Raw genomic sequence first — 21,284 nt, 5'->3', positions numbered from 1 at the left:
TTGGACTGGGGTGGACAAAGTTAAAAATCACACAACAGGTTATAATCTGACTGGTAATAAATTCTGTGCCTTATGATCCTGCCCCACTAGCCACCTGACCAAATGCTTCCAAATAAACCAGATGGACTGTAGCCTGGTGTTGTGTGATTTTTAACTCAAATCTCATTTATATACAGATTCCCATTTTCTTACTCATTAGATATAAACTGGAAGGTGACATTTCTAGACATGAAAGTCCAAGTGGTTACCAGATATCTCCATCTCTCCAGTTGCTCCTCCTGACTTCCCACCTTGGACATCAGGCTGCTGTATCTCAGGGACCTCTCCATTGTCAGGGACCACATGCAGCCTCTCTCCAGGGAGGTTGATAACTGACATGTACCAGGCTCACACATCACGATGGCACGTCTCTGAACATACTGCTTACATACTGCTGCATTTTGGAATACACTGACATCTTTGATTAGCATTTTGCTGTCGGGACACTTTTTCAAAGGGATGGACATCCATCTCATGGACTCAAACAGGGACCACAGTCAGTCCTGGGAGTTTGGCCATGAAAAGTCAAGAGGACATAGTTATCAGGGCGACAGCTGTTGGAGGGAAGCTGGGAACCTCAATTATTGGGATAGCAGGTAGTATGCTGGGATGCAGAATGAACTACAATTCTATAGGAGAGAAAAATCAATATATAAGGGGAAGGTGATACAACATTGAAGGGAAAGGGGTAATGCAAGAGGATTTGTCATTGACATAAACATTCTGGCTTTGATTCTGAACAATGGGCTAGTATATCTGGCAATGTGACTCGACATGCCTGAGGCTGAGGGCATAATGTCACTAAATGAAGAATTAGATAGACTTAATGGTAAGGTCCAGGGAGTGTTGCTGAACAAAGAGACCTTGGAGTGCAGGTTCATAGCTCCTTGAAAGTGGAGTCGCAGGTCGATAGGACAGTGAAGAAGGCGTTTGGTATGGTTTCCGTTATTGGTCAGAGTATTGAGTACAGGAGTTGAGAGGTCATGTTGCGGCTGTACAGGACACTGGTTAGGCCATTCTGCGTGCAATTCTGGTCTCCTTTCTATCGGAAAGATGTTGTGAAACTTGAAAGTGTTCAGAAAAGAGTTGCAAGGATGTTGCCAGGGTTGGAGGATCTGAGCTACAGGGAGAGGCTGAACAGGCTGGGGCTGTTTTCCCTGGAGCATCGGAGGCTGAGGGGTGACATTATAGAGGTTTACAAAATTATGAGGGGCATGGATAGAATAAATAGATAAAGTCTTTTCTCTGGGGTCGGGGAGTCCAGAACTAGAGGGCATAGGTTTAGGGTGAGACGGGAAAAATATAAAAGAGACCTAAGGGGCAACATTTTCATGTAGAGGGTGGTACGTGTATGGAATGAGCTGCCAGAGGATGTGGTGGAGGCTGGTACAATTGCAACATTTAAGAGACATTTGGATGGGTATATGAATAGGAAGTGTTTGGAGGGATATGGGCTGGATGCTGGCAGGTGGGACTATATTGGATTGGGATATCTGGTCGGCATGGACAGGTTGGACCGAAGGGTCTGTTTCCATGCTGTACATCTCTATGACTCTAGATAGACTGGTTGGTTTGGAAACATGGGGAAATTCAAAACTAATGGGATTGATGGGGAAGGATACCAAGAAGGAAATATCTACACTTGAGGTATTCACCAAGGCTGAGTCTGAGACTTACGACATAAGGAACAAACACTCAATAAGTGCAAGTGTGCAAAGACGTTGATAATGAAAGTGTGTCATTTTTTAACAGTATGAGGCCTCTCAAAGGACAATACCTTTGCACAGATATGATACAAGTAACAGACAAGTTTGATCATTGCACACTTTGTGAACATTAGGCAGCAAACTACTGCATGGCCTACAAATCCTAGCCCAAAGCAATCTTGACCACACCATGCAGTGTCTGAAATCAATCCCACTAATGTGTTATGGCCTGGAAAGATTCAACCTACTTCTCAAAGTTACGAGCACTTTCCAAGTTCTCATGTCATGCACATAGTTCAGCAGCTGCTCTCATCACTCCTCAGGTCATAAAACATCATGTCACACTTCAGACGACTCGGCTCTGTGCCTTCAGTATTGTAGTTGCCAGTGGACAGACATTCACACACAAATCTGATAACGTGAGAAGCATTGCTATGCCTCACAGAAAGGAATCTCCATGAAACTCACCAAAAATGACCCTTAGCCACCTTCCAGTAAGATTCAGCTCAATGCCTCTGCTGAAATGTTGACTTCCAGAACATGTCACAAACGTCAGGCCTTATTAACACATAGTCAGCCATTACGCACTACCTATTGTTAGCCACTATCAGTCTGCATTAACAGCTATTCACTCTCCTAACCAAATCTTTATCCACTCCTTTGTCTGTCCAACTGTTCTACTCTCATTGGGCTCTACCCCGCCTATCATTCACTCCTTACCTGCCCTCCCCTGCCCCCCCCTCCACACCCTATCTTCTGCATATAAACTGACATTTTCCTAACTACCATCAATTCTGAGGAAGGGTTACCTCACCCAAAATGTTAACTCTGATTTCTCTTCATAGATGCTGCCAGACTGGTTGAGCTTTTTCAGCAATTTCTGATTTGAAACTTTGGGAAAGATGTTTTGAGATAACATAGATTGGACTCAAATATCACTATGGGTTAAATCATTTATTTTTTTGGTTATGTGCCCAGCTGTGTTGAGTTTTTTGCAGATTTTACCTCATGAAGCCTAGCACGATATTTTATTGTCTCTTACCAAACCTACCCCATTAACTATCTGTCTCTATCGTCTGATTCTCGCCCCATTTTACCACATGCCATTCTCAGAACAATTCACCATTATCAGGATTTCCTGAAATTCACTAGCATCCCTGGCACTGGCAACAACTGTAGTGATGTTGGTTACCTGGAGCAGCACTGTCAGTACATAGCTGCTCTACATATCTCCTGGCGTTCATACAAGAGATGGCAGACAAAGAAATATGTCAAAGAATGGCGGCAGACAGGGACCTGGCAATCTTGCTGCAAAGGTGACCACTATACCACACCATGCCAATTGGGTCTGGGTTTACCACCCAGGTAAGTGCAGTCTCAGTCATCTAGAGGAATGCATAGCAATGTAGGAAGAAGGTCATTGAATTTCTCCACTCTGCCTTGTAAATGCCACCACCTTCTCTCCAATATATAAAAGGTACAATGAGTTGTTCCCAATAGGGAATGGGGTTAAAAGTCAGGAAGATGTATAGGCACTAGTCAGGAGTTTGGGCACATCTTTCTTGGGGCTGTCCCATTGCTATGATACCGAGCAGCAGCAAGTTTCTCTTCAGAACTAGATGCTGCAGCCTCTGGGTAAGGCCTCAGTCCAGTTGGGAAGAGGACAGTTTTCACATTTTATGTCTATGGTTCCCCTTGAGGTGTCAGGATCTGGGCTACTGGCAGCAGTGGGTGGAAGCCTTGCCGTATAAATGCAAAATATTGCAGATGTTGGAAATATAAAACAAAACCAGGAAGTGCTGGAGAGACTCAGTAGGTCTGGCAGCATCTGTGAAGAGAGAAACAGAGTACATGTTTTGAATCTAATTGGACTGCTCCAGAATAGAAGCAGGCTAGAAACTGGTGAATTTAATGTAGTTGGTAGAGGTGGAGTAAGAGTGAGTGGAACAGATTATAAGACTGTGCCCAGAGAAATAGATGAAAGGAATGCTAGTGGCCGTACAGAGAAAAAAGGATATAAAATGGGTGTCGATGAATATGTAAAAATTAAAAAGTAGAGTCAGCTCTACTGTGAGCAAAGTTGACTCTGTCTCCAATATTTAGGAGCAGAAAGTTAGTAGTCAAAGGAAAAATAACAAGCAACTGCAAAAGGAAAGAAATGGTCATTGGGCTCAATGACTATCAGGCAGGAAAGAAATGGTCGTGTGAGGGAGCCTTGGTTGACGAGAGAGGTTGAATGTCTGGTAAAGAGGAAGAAGGAGGCTTACATAAGGTTGAGGAAACAGGATTCAGACAGAGCAATGGAGGGATACAGGATAGCCAGAAGGGACCTGAAGAAAGGGATTAGGAGAGCTAAGAGAGGGCATGAAAAATCGTTGGCGGATAGGATCAAGGATAACCCCAAGGCATTTTATGCGTATGTGAGAAACCTGAGAATGATGAGAACGAGGGTAGGTCCGATCAAGGACAGTAGTGGGAGACTGTGTATTGAGTCGCAAGAGATAGAAGAGGTCTTGAACAAGTACTTCTCTTCAGTATTTACGAACGAGAGGGACCGTATTGTAGAAGAGGAGAGTGTGAAATGGACTGGTAAGCTAGAAGAGATACCTGTTAGGAAGGAAGATGTGTTGGACATTTTGAACAACTTGAGGATAGACAAGTCCCCCGGGCCTGACGGGATATATCCTAGGATTATGTGGGAAGCAAGAGAGGAAATTGCAGTACCGTTGGCAATGATCTTCTCGTCTTCACTGGCAACGGGGGTGGTACCAGGGGACTGGAGAGTAGCGAATGTTGTGCCCCTGTTCAAAAAAGGGAATAGGGATAACCCCGGGAATTACAGGCCTGTTAGTCTTACTTCTGTGGTAGGCAAAGTAATGGAAAAGGTACTGAGGGGTAGGATTTATGAGTATCCGGAAAGACACTGCTTGATTAGGGACAGCCAGCACGGATTTGTGAAGGGTAGGTCTTGCCTTACAAGTCTTATTGAATTCTTCGAGGAGGTGACCAAGCATGTGGATGAGGGTAGAGCAGTGGATGTAGTGTACATGGATTTTAGTAAGGCATTTGATAAGGTACCCCATGGTAGGCTTATGCGGAAAGTCAGGAGGCATGGGATAGAGGGAAATTTGGCCAATTGGATAGAAAACTGGCTAACCGGTCGAAGGCAGAGAGTGGTGGTAGATGGTAAATATTCAGCCTGGAGCCCAGTTACAAGTGGAGTTCTGCAGGGATCAGTTCTGGGTCCTCTGCTGTTTGTAATTTTTATTAATGACTTAGATGAGGGAGTCGAAGGGTGGGTCAGTAAATTTGCAGATGATACGAAGATAGGTGGAGTTGTGGACAGTGAGGAGGGCTGTTGTCGGCTGCAGAGGGACTTAGATATGATGCAGAGCTGGGCTGAGGAGTGGCAGATGGAGTTCAACCCTGCCAAGTGTGAGGTTGTCCATTTTGGAAGAACAAATAAGAATGCGGAATACAGGGTTAATGGTAGGGTTCTTAGTGAGGTGGAGGAACAGAGGGATCTTGGGGTCTATGTACATAGATCTTTGAAGGTTGCAACTCAGGTGGATAGAGTTTGTAAGAAGGCCTATGGAGTATTATCGTTCATTAGCAGAGGGATTGAATTCAAGAGTCGTGAAGTGATGTTGCAGCTGTACAGGACTTTGGTTAGGCCACAATTGGAGTACTGTGTGCAGTTCTGGTCGCCTCACTTTAGGAAAGATGTGGAAGCTTTGGAGAGGGCGCAGAGAAGATTTACCAGGATGTTGCCTGGAATGGAGAGGAAGTCATACGAGGATAGGTTGAGAGTTCTCGGCCTTTTCTCGTTGGAACGGCGAAGGATGAGGGGTGACTTGATAGAGGTTTATAAGATGATCAGAGGAATAGATAGAGTAGACAGTCAGAAACTTTTTCCCCGGGTACAACAGAGTGTTACAAGGGGACATAAATTTAAGGTGAAGGGTGGAAGGTATAGGGGAGATGTCAGGGGTGGGTTCTTTACCCAGAGAGTGGTGGGGGCATGGAATGCGCTGCCCGTGGGAGTGGTAGAGTCGGAATCATTGGCGACCTTTAAGCGGCATTTGGATAGGTACATGGATGGGTACTTAATCTAGGTTAGAAGTTCGGCACAACATCGTGGGCCAAAGGGCCTGTTCTGTGCTGTATTGTTCTATGTTCTATGTTCTATGTTCTATGTTCTAAAAGCTGAGAAAACCTTTTCCCAAACTGTTTCCCAGTTTCACAGAATTATTTATACTTTAGGAAACTTTATTTGGAAGTTGCAATCAGAAAATTATTGTATGCAATAATTTTCACACATAAGAGCCAATGAAGAAGCATGTTAAATTTGTAGTAAGCCAAGCATTTAAAGGTAAATGTCAAGAGTGTGGTGTTGGAAAAGCACAGCAAGTCAGGCAGCATCTGAGGATCAAGAGAAGGAGCATTGACGTTTCGGGCATTAGACCTTCAGGCTATGTTCCTCAGGTGCTGCCTGACCTGTTGTGCTTTTCCAGCACCGTATACTTGACTTTGATCTCCAGCATCTGCAGTCCTCACTTTCTCTTATTTAAGTGGTATGCCAAATCTTTATATGCTTTGAATCTAAATAGTGTCACATAGCTGAAAATAGCAAGTTTTCAAACTTCATGAAGTATTTTGCATTACATTAATTTTTTTTTTGATGTGTTGTGATTGCCAAAAGGACATTATAAGAAGCACGGTTCATGGTCCTCTATATCAATATAAAATCTACTCACTTCAAATATTTTTCCATTGCATAAGTAGGAAGAGTAAGACCTTAACCTCTAGAAGTCTAAAATACTTATTTACGTCTATTTGACATGTTTACATATATTTGATATGTATTTTACATTATTTTCCATACATGAAATATAAGGTATGCATACAATGTCCTAATTAGAATGTATTTCTGTGCACAATTGTGGACATTGTACTTTGGGCAGGATGTTTTCAGCTAGGAGGGGGTGCCTTAATAACTACTTTTTCCAACTGGCCTTGACATTTGAGTTTTCCAAATACCTGGACCCCAAAGCCTCCTTATAATTCCACTGTTCCTAGTGTTTCACCACTCAGAAAGTACACTGTTCGCTGCCTTTCAGGCTCTAAGTGAACAATTGGCCTACATTCAAATAAATTTACTACAATTTTGTTCATTCACTTAAAAGGTAAGAAAGATGCATTTACATGCAATTAATCCCCTGCCATTTCAATGGCCCCATCATCTTAAGTCTCCCCCTTGTTCTCAATTTGATATCTTTGTCTTTAGCCGCTACACTATTCTACTGAGGCTGACACAGAAGCTTCAGGAACAAGATAGCAGTGGCAGCAGGGTAGGAAATGTGTGAGCTCTGTGCCTATATGCTCCTGCTCACCTACTGGGCGCATTCCTTTTTTTTTATTTTTTAAATTAATTTTTTCATTTCTCTTTTGTATTAAAGTTCACCTTTTCTTCTTTTCTGTAGCTCCGGTGAAGGAAAGTGATCACAAGGGCCTGCTGTGACAACAGCACGGTGTATCTGAATGTCTGTTCCTTGTGGCCATAGTGACTACGGCTACATCAACGGCTTTTTTGTGAGTGCATCTGGTCCATTTCTCCTGGCCATGGTACAACGGTTTCATTGGTGGCTATAGCAGTGGCAGCACAGCAGTTTGGTTCATTCCTCATGGCTATGGCAGCTTGGGGTAGCAACTGAAGTGGCGATGGCTTGAGTGATGGCTTCAGCGTCAGCGACTTGGGTGGGTCCAGTCTGACCCCCCTTGCTGTGACGACAATGCAGTAGCTTCAGTGCCAGCTTTGGTTGTGACAGCGTGGTGCGTCTGGTCTGGAAACCCTTGCTTTGGTGGTTCAGTGTCAGCTTTGGCGTCGCTTAGCCACTCTATAAACCCAGACTGCTGTGCAGGGAACAAAAGATTAACTTTGTCTCAATTATTTGTTTTTATAATTTCTGTAATTAAAATGGTGCCAAATTGTGACAAGTTATACACCGTAATTTTATAAATACAAGTGACAATAAATTGCTATTCTAATCTATTCTATTCTAGCACCTCAACTTTCAATTAGGCACATTACAGCCTTCTGAGCTCAATATTGATTTCAATAGTTTCAGGCCATAAACTCTGTTCCCATTCCTTTCCTGCTCCAATGGTTTCCTTTGTTTCTTTAGCTTGTCTTTTTTTCAGCGAGCAGCACACATCTAAGCACCTCCTTTGTTTGCTTACCCCATCTCCATTCTCTTTGACTAACTTTTCTGTCATTTAATCTCTCCTGCCTTCCACCCAAGCACAGACCTTTCTTTTGTGCTTATCCCACCCACCCTTTACTAAAAACCTATTACATCTCTGCCTTTTCCCAGTTCTGAAGAAAGGTCACAGACCTGAAACATTAACATTGCTCTGTCTCTACACGGATGTTGCCGAACCTGTTGAGATTTTTCCAGCACTTTCTGCTCTTATTTGCATTTATACAGTTCATTTCATGACTGCCGGATGTCTCACATGCTTTACAGCCAATGAAACAGTTACACTTTCTTTTTAAGTGCTGTTGATGTTGATAATGTTGGATCTTTGGAGGCAAACTCCCTTAAATGGCAATGCAATAATGAGCAGATGATTTAATTTTTTATGTTGATTTACTGATAAATATTGGTCAGGACACCAATAGATAATTTCTCTTTTTAACTTTGTGTTTCTTTCTATACTGCTTGTAATGCTGCCTATTTTTCAGTCGTTTGGATATGTGCTTCCTATGTTATAATCGAGAAAACATTATTATCTATGATCTATGCTACAAAATAAGGTGAATAGTTGAGGTGCCAATACAGATTCTTATGGGACACCACTGTCAGTTAAGGTACCTGTCTACTAGCTCTAAACTCTGTCTTCTGCTGCTCAACAATGATCTAATCCTGATACATTTCTTTCAGTTCTATGGATTTCAACTTTAGCTTACAGTCTCTTACAAGTGATTTTATCAAATGCTTTCTGGAAGTTTTTATAATGAACTTCCATAGACACAGCCAACAGCATCTGGGTGTACTCATGGTACATGGACTGCAGTGACTGCAGAACACACTCAGCACCACCTTCTCAAGGCAATAAAGGAATGTGCAATTAAAGCTGACCTAGTCAATGATGACAACGTTCCATGAAATAACAGATTTGAAAAATACTCTCTGTCTGCTACTTTAGTTACAACTTCAAAAACATTCAATCAATTTCAATACGTATGATCAACCTTTTATCCTAGTTTTCTCCAAACAGTTTCTCCAACACCTATCCTATCTTTAATTGTATGTTTTGGTAATTTCCTAATAACAGATGCTAGAGTAATAGATCTACAATTCTCCTCTTTCTCCTTTCTCATATAGCTGAGTAACAATTTTCTAATCTAAAAAAATGTGCACAAAAAATGAGAACTTCAGAAGATTTTAGCGAGGATATGTTCAATGTTCTCCTTTAATACGGTAATCTTGCCACTGCTGAACAAGAAAAGGAAATCAGACAGATGGCTCCTATTCCAGTTGCTAGTGTATATTCACATCATCAATGCATATTCTGAAACTCAGCTTCAGCCCACATTCTGCACCCTCTCATCCACTCCTCTTTCCTCCCATTCCGCCCATCTCTTCCCACTCCTTCACTGCTCTGTCCTTCCTATTGCCTGCTCCCTCCCTCCCATCATCTGCTCCTTCCCACCCAGTGCTTCCTTGACCTTGCCTGTTGCCCATTCCGCCTTACCAATCCCTTCCACCTGTTGCACAGAGCCTCTTGCTTGCTGCCCAAGACTTCTCACCTGATACCTTACACCCACTGCCTGATTTTTCAACACACCTTTAATTCCCACAAGGGCACATAACATGTAATTTGCTTATCTTTTCTACTCCACACTATTTGTTCTGAAGTGAACTAGTAGAAAAGCAAGCAGTAAGGAGGTGCAGGACTACATGGAGAATGTAAAGAATCAGCTAGGGGAGCAGGATGAGGCTGAATGGGGCAGTGGGAGGGAACATGGGACTGTAAGGAGAAGTGGTGAGGAGATGGAGGAAAAAGTGGAAGGATGTTTTTGAATGGGGCTTGGGTCAAAGTTGAAATGACAAGGTGATGGGCACTTGCAGGGAGAAGTGATGAAGATAACAGTGAAGGACCATGGAGGCAATATGAAAGAGCAGAAGGAATTGAGGAAAACGCAAGACCTGCAGGAGAGGGAAGCAATGAGTTTTCTTTTACTAGCTCTGTTTGTTTTCATGCAGATAGTTGTTTGGGATCTCACTGTCAATAACATCATGAGATACATCGCACATAACAAAATCCTAGAATTGTTACAACGTAGAAGAAGGTCAGTTGGCCACTCATATCTGCACTTGTTCCCTGAATGACCACTATAACTAAATGCCATTGATGAAACAACACCAAAAATCCTCTGATATTGCTCCTGATGAGTTTGGAAACCAGGGCATGATCCATAACCTAGAAGGTAGGGGCTAAAGGGACTGCAGCCCAGGATAAGTCCAGGTTTTGAGGTTTAGGAATCTCTCATTTGGGCCTAGTCAAAACCTGGGGTCACTTTCCTCACTTAGAATCATAGAGTCATAGAGATATACAGCATGGAAACAGGCCCTTCAGTCCAACTCATCCATGCCACCAGATATCCTAAATTAGTCTAGTCCCATTTGCCAGCATTTGGCCCTTATCCCTTTAAACCATTCCTATTCATATCCATCCAGATGCCTTTTAAATATTGCAATTGTACCAGCCTCCACCACTTCCTCTGGCAGCTCATTCCATATACGCACCATCCTCTGTGTGAAAAAGTTGCCCCTTAAGTCTCTCTTAAACATTTCTCCTCTCACCTTAAACCTATGCCCTCTAGGTTTGGACTCTCCCATTCCCGAGGGAAAGTTTTGGCAGCCAGTACTCAGTAGTTTGCAGTTAGACCAGCAGGAAGGCAGGGAGTGCTTGTCAATGGACTAGTGGACTGAATGAAAATTCTGCAGGTCTCGTATTCACACTCCTGAGGCTTTATCTCTTTAGCACACTCAGGTTAAGAAGGGACCTCAGAACACTGGAGAAGTACCATCAGTATCCAGGAGTACCATCATGACATGCACAACAGTATCAGTATCCTTGCTCAGGCCAACATCCCAACATTGCAGCATTGGCCATGCTCAATCAGCTCGCTGGCCAGGATATATTGTCCACATGTCTAACACAAGACTCCCAAAACAAACACTTTACTCAGAGTATTGACTTAGCAACCAAAGCCAAGGACGCCAGAGAAAACTTTTTTTCAGACACTCACTCTCAAAGTCATGTTGAAAATGTGACTCTCTTGACCCCTGGGAACTGGTGGCTCAGTGGTTAGCACTGCTGCCTCACAGCACCAGGGACCTGGGTTCAATTCCAGCCTCAGGTCTGTGTGGAGTTTGCAAGTTCTCCCCGTGTCTGCATGGGTTTCCTCCGGGTGCTCCGGTTTCCTCGCACAATCCAAAGGTGTGCAGGTTAGGTGAATTGGCCATGCTAAATTGCCCACGGTGTTCAGGGATGTGTACATTAGGTGCTTTAGTCAGGAGTAAATGTAGAGAACTGAGGAATGAGTTTGGGTGAGATATTTTTCGGAGGTTCGGTGTGGACTTGTTGGACCGAAGGGCCTGTTTCCACTCTGCAGGGATTCTATGAACCCAAGACTGCATGAAGTGAAGGGAAAGGATCTGTAAACCTTAAGTCTCATCACCAATAGTATGCACCTTCCCATTCTCCCAAACAAAGACAAACCCAACTGTGTCTCTTCAGGCTCTATCTCCATCTAACGTTTATTCCCTCCCCCTCGCCCACTCTATCTTCTATATAAAGAAACATGCTTTTCCTAGCTACCCTCAGCTCTTCACTGGACCCAAAATGTTAACTCTCCACAGATGCTGTCAGATTTGCTGACATTTTCCAGCAATTTCTCTTTTCGTTTCAGATTTCCAGCATTTGCAGATCATTTGGATTTTTGTCACCTGTGACAGAGACTCCCCATTATGTACTGGAGTCTTCAACAACCAGAGAGCTCATTTTTAGTGTGAAAGCAAGTCATCCTCAACCATGAGGGGTTCACTAAGAAGGTTATTGCCATTCTCTTTACTTTTACATAAAACTTTATTTCTCTTTAAATAGTCATCTAATGCCATTTTAAATATTCAATTAAACCTGCCTCTACCACACCTCCAGGCAGTGCATTGCACAGCTTAACTACTTATTGTGTGAAAATGTTTCTTCTTGTATCCCATTTTCACAATATATAACATGTATTATAATAAATCTATGCTTTCTCATAATTATCCCTTGTATAAGAGGGTATAGTTTTCCATACCTCCTCTGACCAGTTGCTCATTATTTTGAAAACATCTATCAAATTTCCTATTATTCTTCATGCCTCATAAGAACATCGTCCAACATGCTCCAATTTACCTTTATAACCAAAGTTTCTCATTCCTGGAACCATTTTCTTGCATGTGCTCTCTTTGGCCTTAGCACTAAGGAGGAAAACATACCATCCCAGAGTAATTTCTATAGCTACAAAAATGGGTTTTCTATTCCTTTACCTGAGTAATCCCCTATCAAAACTGTTCTCCCACTCACCTTCCTTCTCTCCTGTCCAACTGGGCTATCTGTTGGTTCATAGTATCTAGAATGAAAAACTGGTTAGTGAGGGGAACATCAGAGGATCAGTCCACGACCAGCAGCCAGTGATACTCCTGCACCATTATAATTGTCATGAGCCCAAATTGATCATATTCTCTTCTTCCTAATGACTTCTAAAAATTCTTTGTGTTGATTTCAATATCCAGTTAAGGTTTTTCTCATAATTTATATTTTTTCTTTTGTTTTTCGATGTTGACAAAATCCAAACCACACTTTCAGACTCCTATCCATGATTTGATCAACCACCTCAGCCAGGAATTGTGAGGTTTGATGGTCTTGACCTGGCCTTAGGATCCTTCTTACTTTAATTTATATTGAATTTGACACACTTAGAAAAACAATTTCTAATCAACCCGCTCAGCAACATCATTAAACCCCTCTGGAGCAGGTGGGACTTGAATCAAAGTCTCTTGGTCGAGTGGTAAAGACACTACCGCTGCACCATAAAAGCCTACAGGCGATCTGCTTTCTTCAGTCAGTTACTGATGCTATGTTTTCCACCTGTGCAACATTATTCTCATTGTGAAACCTTAGGTGTGACTTCATCCCTTTAAGGTACAACTCCCCTGCTTACTTTTCTGTCTCAAACTTTCAAAAGCTTGAACTTATTCAAACTCTGTCAGCCTCTCACTGCTCATTCTTCTATCCCATTCCCAATCTTATCATCACCTAAACTTCACAGGCTCCTGGAGACAGGTATGTAGTCTGGAATGGCAAAACAGGAGGTAGAATTTTACAAGCAACAGAAAAGCAGAAATTATGGTGAGGTGGGTGGCAGAATTAGGTAAGATGGTCATCTCAACTTTGAGATCATCTTGCTGCAACTTTCCTTCTTTGCTGAAGATTTTCACCAGGAAGAGGCAAGAAGCATTGCCTCTAATTCCCTTTTCTTCTGCATGGACCTCCGAAGTCCATCCATGGCAGTGACTTCCAGAACCACACAGCAATGCTGGAATCCACTTTGGTATGCCAATCATCATATGGAATGTTATAGTGGCTACATGAACTTTGCCCACATAGCATAGAGGGAACAATGGGGCTGAGTTCCCAATAAATGTTTATTATTGTTTGCTAAATGGCTTATTAGTAGATAATATGCCAGGCTTGCATTCTTACTAAATGCCCCATACAAACTAGCCATTGGGCAAACTCAACACAGAAATCTGAGGAGGTATCTAGAAGATTCAGCTCACCAATTGTTCCAAATGGCTTCAATGTTGCCACAACCAAACTGCACAGCATGAGCTGCATGTATCCTTCAATGATAGATTAATCTATGGTTCCCCATTATTCCTGGTGTGTTTATTTGTCTTCTACAGTGAAGACAAATACAAGATATATGTTTAGTGTTTGTGCCATTTACGAATTACCTATTATAATTTCTTCATCTCAGTCTCTTCAGAGGACAGTTTTCATCCTTTGCTTTTTATGAACTTGTAGAGATTGTTAAAATTGTTTTCTTAATATTCCTGATGAATTTATTCTCTCATTGTATTTCTTCCCTTTTTATCAAGTAATTCTTTGCTACTTTCTAAGTCTCTTACAATCCTCAAATGTATTACTGTTCATGTCATCATTGCAGTATAATCTTTTATATTTAATTAATCTTTAATTTTTTTGCTAAGTACAAGTGGATTACTTATTGAACTATTTCTCAATAGAATATATTTTCATTTGGCATTTCAATTTATTTCTTTGTTGGCCAACTACTTGCTGTTTAATCAGAATTATGGAAAGATAGCCTGGAATATACTACTCCTGTTATGACAAACTGGCACTCCCATGACATCAGTCAATATATATCTTGGACCAAGTACCAGTCTCATCATAAAAGTTGAGCCTCATCATTAACCTTCACCTTTCACCAGATGTGACACGTTGAACTTACATTGCTTCAATTTATTTTTTGGCTACACAATGATTTATGTTGGTGTCAATTGAAGTTCTTTATAGTCTCTCTCCTAATGAAACAGTTAAAAATCACACAACAACAGGTTCATTTGGAAGTACAAGCTTTCAGAGTGCTGCTCCTTCATCAGATAGCTGGCTGTGGACTCCCCACTGTTGTTCCTGCCACCATTATCTGTTTTTGCTCACTTGTAAAGTTTGAATCAGGAGATGAAAATCTAAGTCTAACTAACTGGTCCCATTGAAATGCTAATATATGAGCATAGTGTACAGCAATCATCAATACTGTAATGACATACCCTCAGAGGGAATCAATACCTTTGAAAATTTGTCTCCATAGCTCATATAAGAAACTTCAGGGCTTAAAGGCCCTGATGGAGGTAATAGGATCTGAATTAACCTTGCCAACATGTAAGTGCATTGCAATCTTTTATTGTGAAAATAATTATAGGTGGATGATTATATCCCAGTCTGCCACCCCAAGAGCAAGCTGGTAGATAAACAGGGGGAGAGGGGGCATTGTAAAATTGGGCACTGTGACGATGATGTCATGCCCACAGCCTCTCAGCCATTGATGGTATTTTACCAGCAGAAAGAAGGCATCTGGTCATGAACCCACTACTAATTAAGTTTACCTGGTGCCAGTTGAGAGTATTGGCCCCTCATGTTCAGCAGTCTTATACCAAATGAACACCCTTCTTCCAAGGTAATCCTTCTTTAACCTACATATGTCCTTTCTGCCCTGCGGAACATGGCCCACCACCTCCTACTCCGCTCTCCTGCTCCACTGCACCAGGGCCTGCCAACCTGGCTCCGGCAGAACACCAGATTTACCTGGGTCTTCAGCTCCATTGTTCCTCTTCATCTGAGATAACCCATAGTCTGAGCAGTGGCCACTACTCTCAGTGGAACAGCTAGGACAAGGGATCTTTCATCTATTTGATAGAGATTCATCTGTCACCTCCATTCGTAATTCATCTCTTTCACTTGATGTTGACATCAAATGACTGAGTTGTGATGGCATTTGGATCATTGATATTTAATACTCTGACCAGCAAGCTAGGACATGCCCATCTCCAATAAACAGTGATGTCTACAATGCTGCCGAATTTTGTGTCATCAGCAATTTTGGATTTTGACTTTTTATGCTATTATCCTAGTCGTTAATGCATATTGTGAATAATTGAGACCCTAACACTGATCTTTGGAATATCGTTTATTCCAACTCTGTTTCCTGTCACCCAACTGATTTCCTATCTATGTCAACAGTAACATCTTCACCATCCTTCTTTAATTCTAACCAAATAAATTTCTGAACAAAATTGCCACCGTGGGCGGCACGGTGGCACAGTGGGCGGCACGGTGGCACAGTGGTTAGCACTGCTGCCTCACAGCGCCAGAGACCCGGGTTCAATTCCCGACTCAGGCGACTGACTGTGTGGAGTTTGCACATTCTCCCCATGTCTGCGTGGGTTTCCTCCGGGTGCTCCGGTTTCCTCCCACAATCCAAAAATGTGCGGGTTAGGTGAATTGGCCATGCTAAATTGCCCGTAGTGTTAGGTTAAAGGGGTAAATGTAGGGGTTTGGGTGGGTTGTGCTTCGGCGGGTCGGTGTGGACTTGTTGGGCCGAAGGGCCTGTTTCCACACTGTAAGTAATCTAATCTAAAGCTTTGGAATCTAGCCTGGGTTCGCAACATATGATTCACCTGTGCCTGTTCAAAGTGATGCAGGCAACACACAAACTTAATATTGCCTCTATTTAGAATGATTATAATGTGTAGTTCAATAGTGAATACATTTGAGTGCTCCATGGCTCAGCAGGAGTTAATTCGAGTTTAGTATCACTGAATCTTTTACAATTGAAACTACTATTTAGTGGTGAAGTGCATTCTAACACCAGCTGAGTTGACAACAATAAATGAGTGTAAGACTTGGAAGAAGTTACAGAAATGATACAACAAGCTAAGAAGTAGACCCCAAGATTCTTAAATAGTGTGCTGGACCCCTTTGCACAGGAGGTGGACTGGGGATAGAGATTATGGAGAAGATAGTGAAGAAAGCATTTGGTATGCTTTCCTTTATTCATCAGAGTATTGAGTACAGGAGTTGGGAGGTCATGAGCGGCTGTACAGGACATTGGTTAGGCCACTTTTGAATATTTATTGGCTTTAATTCAACCTGACATTCAACCTGACATATTTAGCCTGTGGGAAACTCCACCCTCATGTTTTCAAATACTGTCAGTTCTTAAACTTTGTCAGGCATATCACCTCAATGCATTCCAAATCATCCATTTAAGACAGACAAATTAGCATCTCTTTTGGAGGACATGATATGTCATAATAAAGAGCAGCGGCTAACAGGCATAACTAGATATATTTGTCTCCTGCCCCTCCCCCCACCTCATGACAATGATGTAAGTAAATACATTGAGTATAGTGAAAAGAATTGGGGGAACGGAAGATGACATTCCTGGAGGGGGAAATGACATAGCAGCATTGACAGAAATGAGACTCAAGCCAGAATAGGACTGGATTCTTAACATTCCGGGTTATAATGTTTTTTGTAAAAACATAATAGGTAAATAAGAAGAAGGTGCAGCAGACTTGATCAAAGATAGCATCATAGTTCTTGAACAAGATGCAGTTCCTGAATTAGAAGCTATATGGTTTAACATCCAGTAGTGGAGAGGAAGTAGAAGACAGCATTTCAAGAATCTAGTGATTGTAATGAGGTCAACCAGCTAAACATCACAGAACATGTATTTCATGTTGGGGCAGTTAATCTGGTCCAATCAGGGAGACCTGGTTGACATAAAAGGGTGAATGTCAAGGATATTAAGTTGCTGAATGCTTGCCTCAGTGAGAGGGATTGATATTGTTGAAGCTTATGCATTTGTAAATAAAGGGTGATTGGATATTGGGTGTCGCTCTCTGAACCATTATGTTACAGGCAAATAATGGAACCTACAAAACAAGTGATAGCTGATGATTTCAATTATTCTGGGGTACCCTGGAACAAAGGTGGAGTGTGGTGCACATGAGGGGAGAAATTCCTGCAATGTGTGCAGAAAAATGTTCTGGAATAGTACATTACTGGTCCTACCAGGATAGAAACTGTGCTAGATCTGGTCCTAGGAAATGAGATAGGCCAAGTGCAGAATGTCAGGGTTGGGGTGCATTTGGTAAATAGTGATTATAATACAGCAGGTTACAGCAGGACAGGCATAAATCAAGACCCAGAGTGGAACTATTTGCAATGAGATAAAAAACAAGCTTTCTGTATTGTGAATGTAACACATTCTGTCGATGCAGTCGACCAACTCCGAGCTTTTTCAAAGTCAACATCACTTGCCTAAAGAAAACTGGCATAGAGACCAAAAATACTCACATTGAGCCAGGACTTAAAACAACCGTACACAGAAAGACTTGGCATCATAGGAACTTTAAAGGGTGTTGCTATATTGCATCTCAAAGAAGATGCAACCTTGTCAAATTGACTCACCCAAAAATTGAAGCATTTATGAAAAAGAAAAGCACAAGTCTGAGCTGGATGGCATGAAACATAATGGCTTTTTTCTGCCATGTTTATTGTTATACAAATTGGTATAGTTCAGTTATGGAGAAAGTGAGGGCTGCAGATGCTGGAGATCAGAGCTGAAAATGTGTTGCTGGAAAAGCGCAGCAGGTCAGGCAGCATCCAAGGAACAGGAGAATCGACGTTTCGGGCATAAGCCCTTCATCAGGAATGAGGAAAGTGTGTCCAACAGGCTAAGATAAAAGGTAGGGAGGAGGGACTTGGGGGAGGGGTGTTGGAAATGTGATAGGTGGAAGGAGGTCAAGGTGAGGGTGATAAGCCGGAGTGGGGGTGGGGGCGGAGAGGTCAGGAAGAAGATTGCAGGTAAGGAAGGCGGTGCTGAGTTCAAGGGTTGGGACTGAGCCAAGATGGGGGGAGGGGAAATGAGGAAACTGGAGAAATCTGAGTTCATCCCTTGTGGTTGGAGGATTCCTAGGCAGAAGATGAGGCGCTCTTCCTCCAGGCATCGTGTTGCTATGGTCTGGTGATGGAGGGGACCAAGGAGCTGCATGTCCTTAGTGGAGTGGGAGGAGGAGTTGAAGTGTTGAGCCAAGGGGTGGTTGGGTTGGTTGGTCCGGGTGTCCCAGAGGTGTTCTCTGAAACGTTCCACAAGTAGGCGGCCTGTCTCCCCAATATAGAGGAGGCCACATCGGGTGCAGCGGATGCAGTGAATGATGTGTGTGGAGGTGCAGGTGAATTTGTGGCGGATATGGAAGGATCCCTTGGGGCCTTGGAGGGAAGTAAGGGGGGAGGTGTGGGCGCAAGTTTTGCATTTCTTGCGGTTGCAGGGGAAGGTGCCGAGAGTGGAGGTTGGGTTGGTGGGGGGTGTGGACCTGACGAGGGAGTCACGGAGGGAGTGGTCTTTTTGGAACACTGATAGGGAGGGGAGGGAAATATATCCCTGGTGGTGGGGTCCGTTTGGAGGTGATGGAAATGACGACGGATGATACGATGTATATGGAGGTTGGTGGGGTGGTAGGTGAGGACCAGTGGAGTTCTGTCCTGGTGGCAATTGGAGGGGCGGGGCTCAAGGGCGGAGGAGCGAGAAGTGGAGGAGATGCGGTGGAGGGCATCGTCAATCACGTCTGGGGGGAAATTGCGGTCTTTGAAGAGGAGGCCATCTGGGTTGTACGATATTGGAACTGGTCCTCCTGAGTACAGATGTGGTGGAGACAAAGGAATTGGGAATATGGGATGGCATTTTTACAGTGGGCAGGGTGGGAGGAGGTGTAGTCTAGGTAGCTGTGGGAGTCGATCGGTTTATAGTAAATGTCCGTGTTGATTCGGTCATCCGAGATAGAAATGGAAAGGTCTAGGAAGGGGAGGGAGGAGTCTGAGACGGTCCAGGTGAATTTGAGGTCGGGGTGGAAGGCGTTGGTAAAGTGGATGAACTGTTTAACCTCCTCATGGGAGCACGAGGCAGCGCCGATACAGTCATCGATGTAGCGGAGTAAAAGGTGGGGAGTGGTGCCAGTGTAGCTGCAGAAGATGGACTGTTCCACATATCCTACGAAGAGTCAGGCATAGCTGGGGCCCATGCGGGTGCCCATGGCTACTCCTTTGGTTTGGAGGAAGTGGGAGGATTGGAAAGAGAAGTTGTTCAGGGTGAGGACCAGTTCAGTCAGTCGAAGGAGGGTGTCAGTGGAAGGGTACTGGTTGGTATGGCAGGAAAGGAAGAAGCAGAGGGCTTTAAGTCCTTCGTGATGGGGGATGGAGGTGTACAGGGACTGGATGTCCATGGTGAAGATAAGGCGTTGGAGACCGGGGAAGCGAAAATTATGGAGGAGGTGGAGGGCATGGGTGGTGTCCCGAACGTAGGTGGGGAGTTCTTGGACTAAGGGGGACAGGACCGTGTTGAGGTATGCAGAGATGAGTTCGGTGGAGCAGGAGCAGGTTGAGACAATGGGTCGGCCGGGGCAGTCATGTTTGTGGTTTTTGGGCAGGAGGTAAAACCGGGCGGTGCGGAGTTGTGGGACTATGAGGTTGGAGGCGGTGGATGGGAGATCCCCTGAGGTGATGAGGTTATGGATGGTCTGGGAGATGAAGGTTTGGTGGTGGGAGGTGGGGTCATGGTCAAGGGGGCAGTAGGAGGAGGTGTCCGCGAGCTGGCGTTTGGCCTCAGCGGTGTAAAGGTCAGTGCGCCAAACTACTACCGCGCCTCCCTTGTCTGCCGGTTTGATAGTGAGGTTGGGGTTGGAGCGGAGGGAGTGGAGAGCTGCACGTTGCGAGGGAGAGAGGTTGGAGTGGGTAAGAGGGGTGGACAGGTTGAGGCGGTTCATGTCGCGGCGCCAGTTGGCTATGAAGAGATCGAGGGTGGGTAAGAGGCCAGCACGGGGTGTCCAGGTGGATGGGGTGTGTTGGAGGCGGGAGAAGGGGTCGTCAGAGGGTGGGCGAGAATCCTGGTTGAAGAAGTAGGCGCGGAGGCGAAGGCGGCGGAAGAATTGTTCGATGTCTCGCCGTGTGTTGAACGCGTTAATCCGTGAGCGTAAGGGAATGAAGTTGAGGCCTCTGCTGAGGACTGATCTTTTATCCTCAGAGAGGGGGAGGTCTGGAGGGATGATGAAAACACGGCAGGGCTGGGAGCGAGCTCGATGATGCCCTCCACCGCATCTCCTCCACTTCCCACTCCTCCGCCCTTGAGCCCCGCCCCTCCAATTGCCACCAGGACAGAACCCCACTGGTCCTCACCTACCACCCCACCAACCTCCATATACATCGTATCATCCGTCGTCATTTCCGCCGCCACCAAATGGACCCCACCATCAGGGATATATTTCCCTCCCCTCCCTATCAGCGTTCCGAAAAGACCACACCCTCCGTGACTCCCTCGTCAGGTCTACACTCCCCACCAACCCAACCTCCACTCCCGGCACCTTCCCCTGCAACCGCAAGAAATGCAAAACCTGCGCCCACACCTCCCCCCTTACTTCCCTCCAAGGCCCCAAGGGATCCTTCCATATCTGCCACAAATTCACCTGCACCTCCACACACATCATTTACTGCATCCGCTGCACCCACTGTGGCCTCCTCTATATTGGGGAGACAGGCTGCCTACTTGCGGAACGTTTCAGAGAACACCTCTGGGACACCCAGACTAACCAACCCAACCACCCCTTGGCTCAACACTTCAACTCCCCCTCCCACTCCACCAAAGACATGCAGGTCCTTGGACCCCTCCATCGCCAGACCATAGCAACACAATGGCTGGAGGAAGAGCGCCTCATCTAGGAACCCTCCAACCACAATGGATGAACTCAGATTTCTCCAGTTTCCTCATTTCCCCTCCCCCCACCTTGACTCAGTCCCAACCCTCGAACTCAGCACTGCCTTCCTAACCTGCAATCTTCTTCC

The 21,284-nt window shown here is 44.2% G+C and overlaps 1 pseudogene; it reads right to left on the bottom strand.

Annotated features, from left to right (window-relative positions):
- The window catches only part of LOC148141163 (uncharacterized), a 96,699-nt pseudogene that overhangs the window by 44,474 nt on the left and 30,941 nt on the right, over positions 1–21,284 (bottom strand).

The sequence above is a fragment of the Chiloscyllium plagiosum genome, unplaced genomic scaffold, assembly GCF_037043375.1.
Source record: "Chiloscyllium plagiosum isolate Xiang-an unplaced genomic scaffold, Cpla_swu_hap1 HiC_scaffold_34, whole genome shotgun sequence".
NCBI lineage: Eukaryota > Metazoa > Chordata > Chondrichthyes > Orectolobiformes > Hemiscylliidae > Chiloscyllium > Chiloscyllium plagiosum.
The sequence above is the reverse complement of the archived record's forward strand: the minus strand, read 5'-3'. Positions and strand labels throughout refer to the sequence as shown.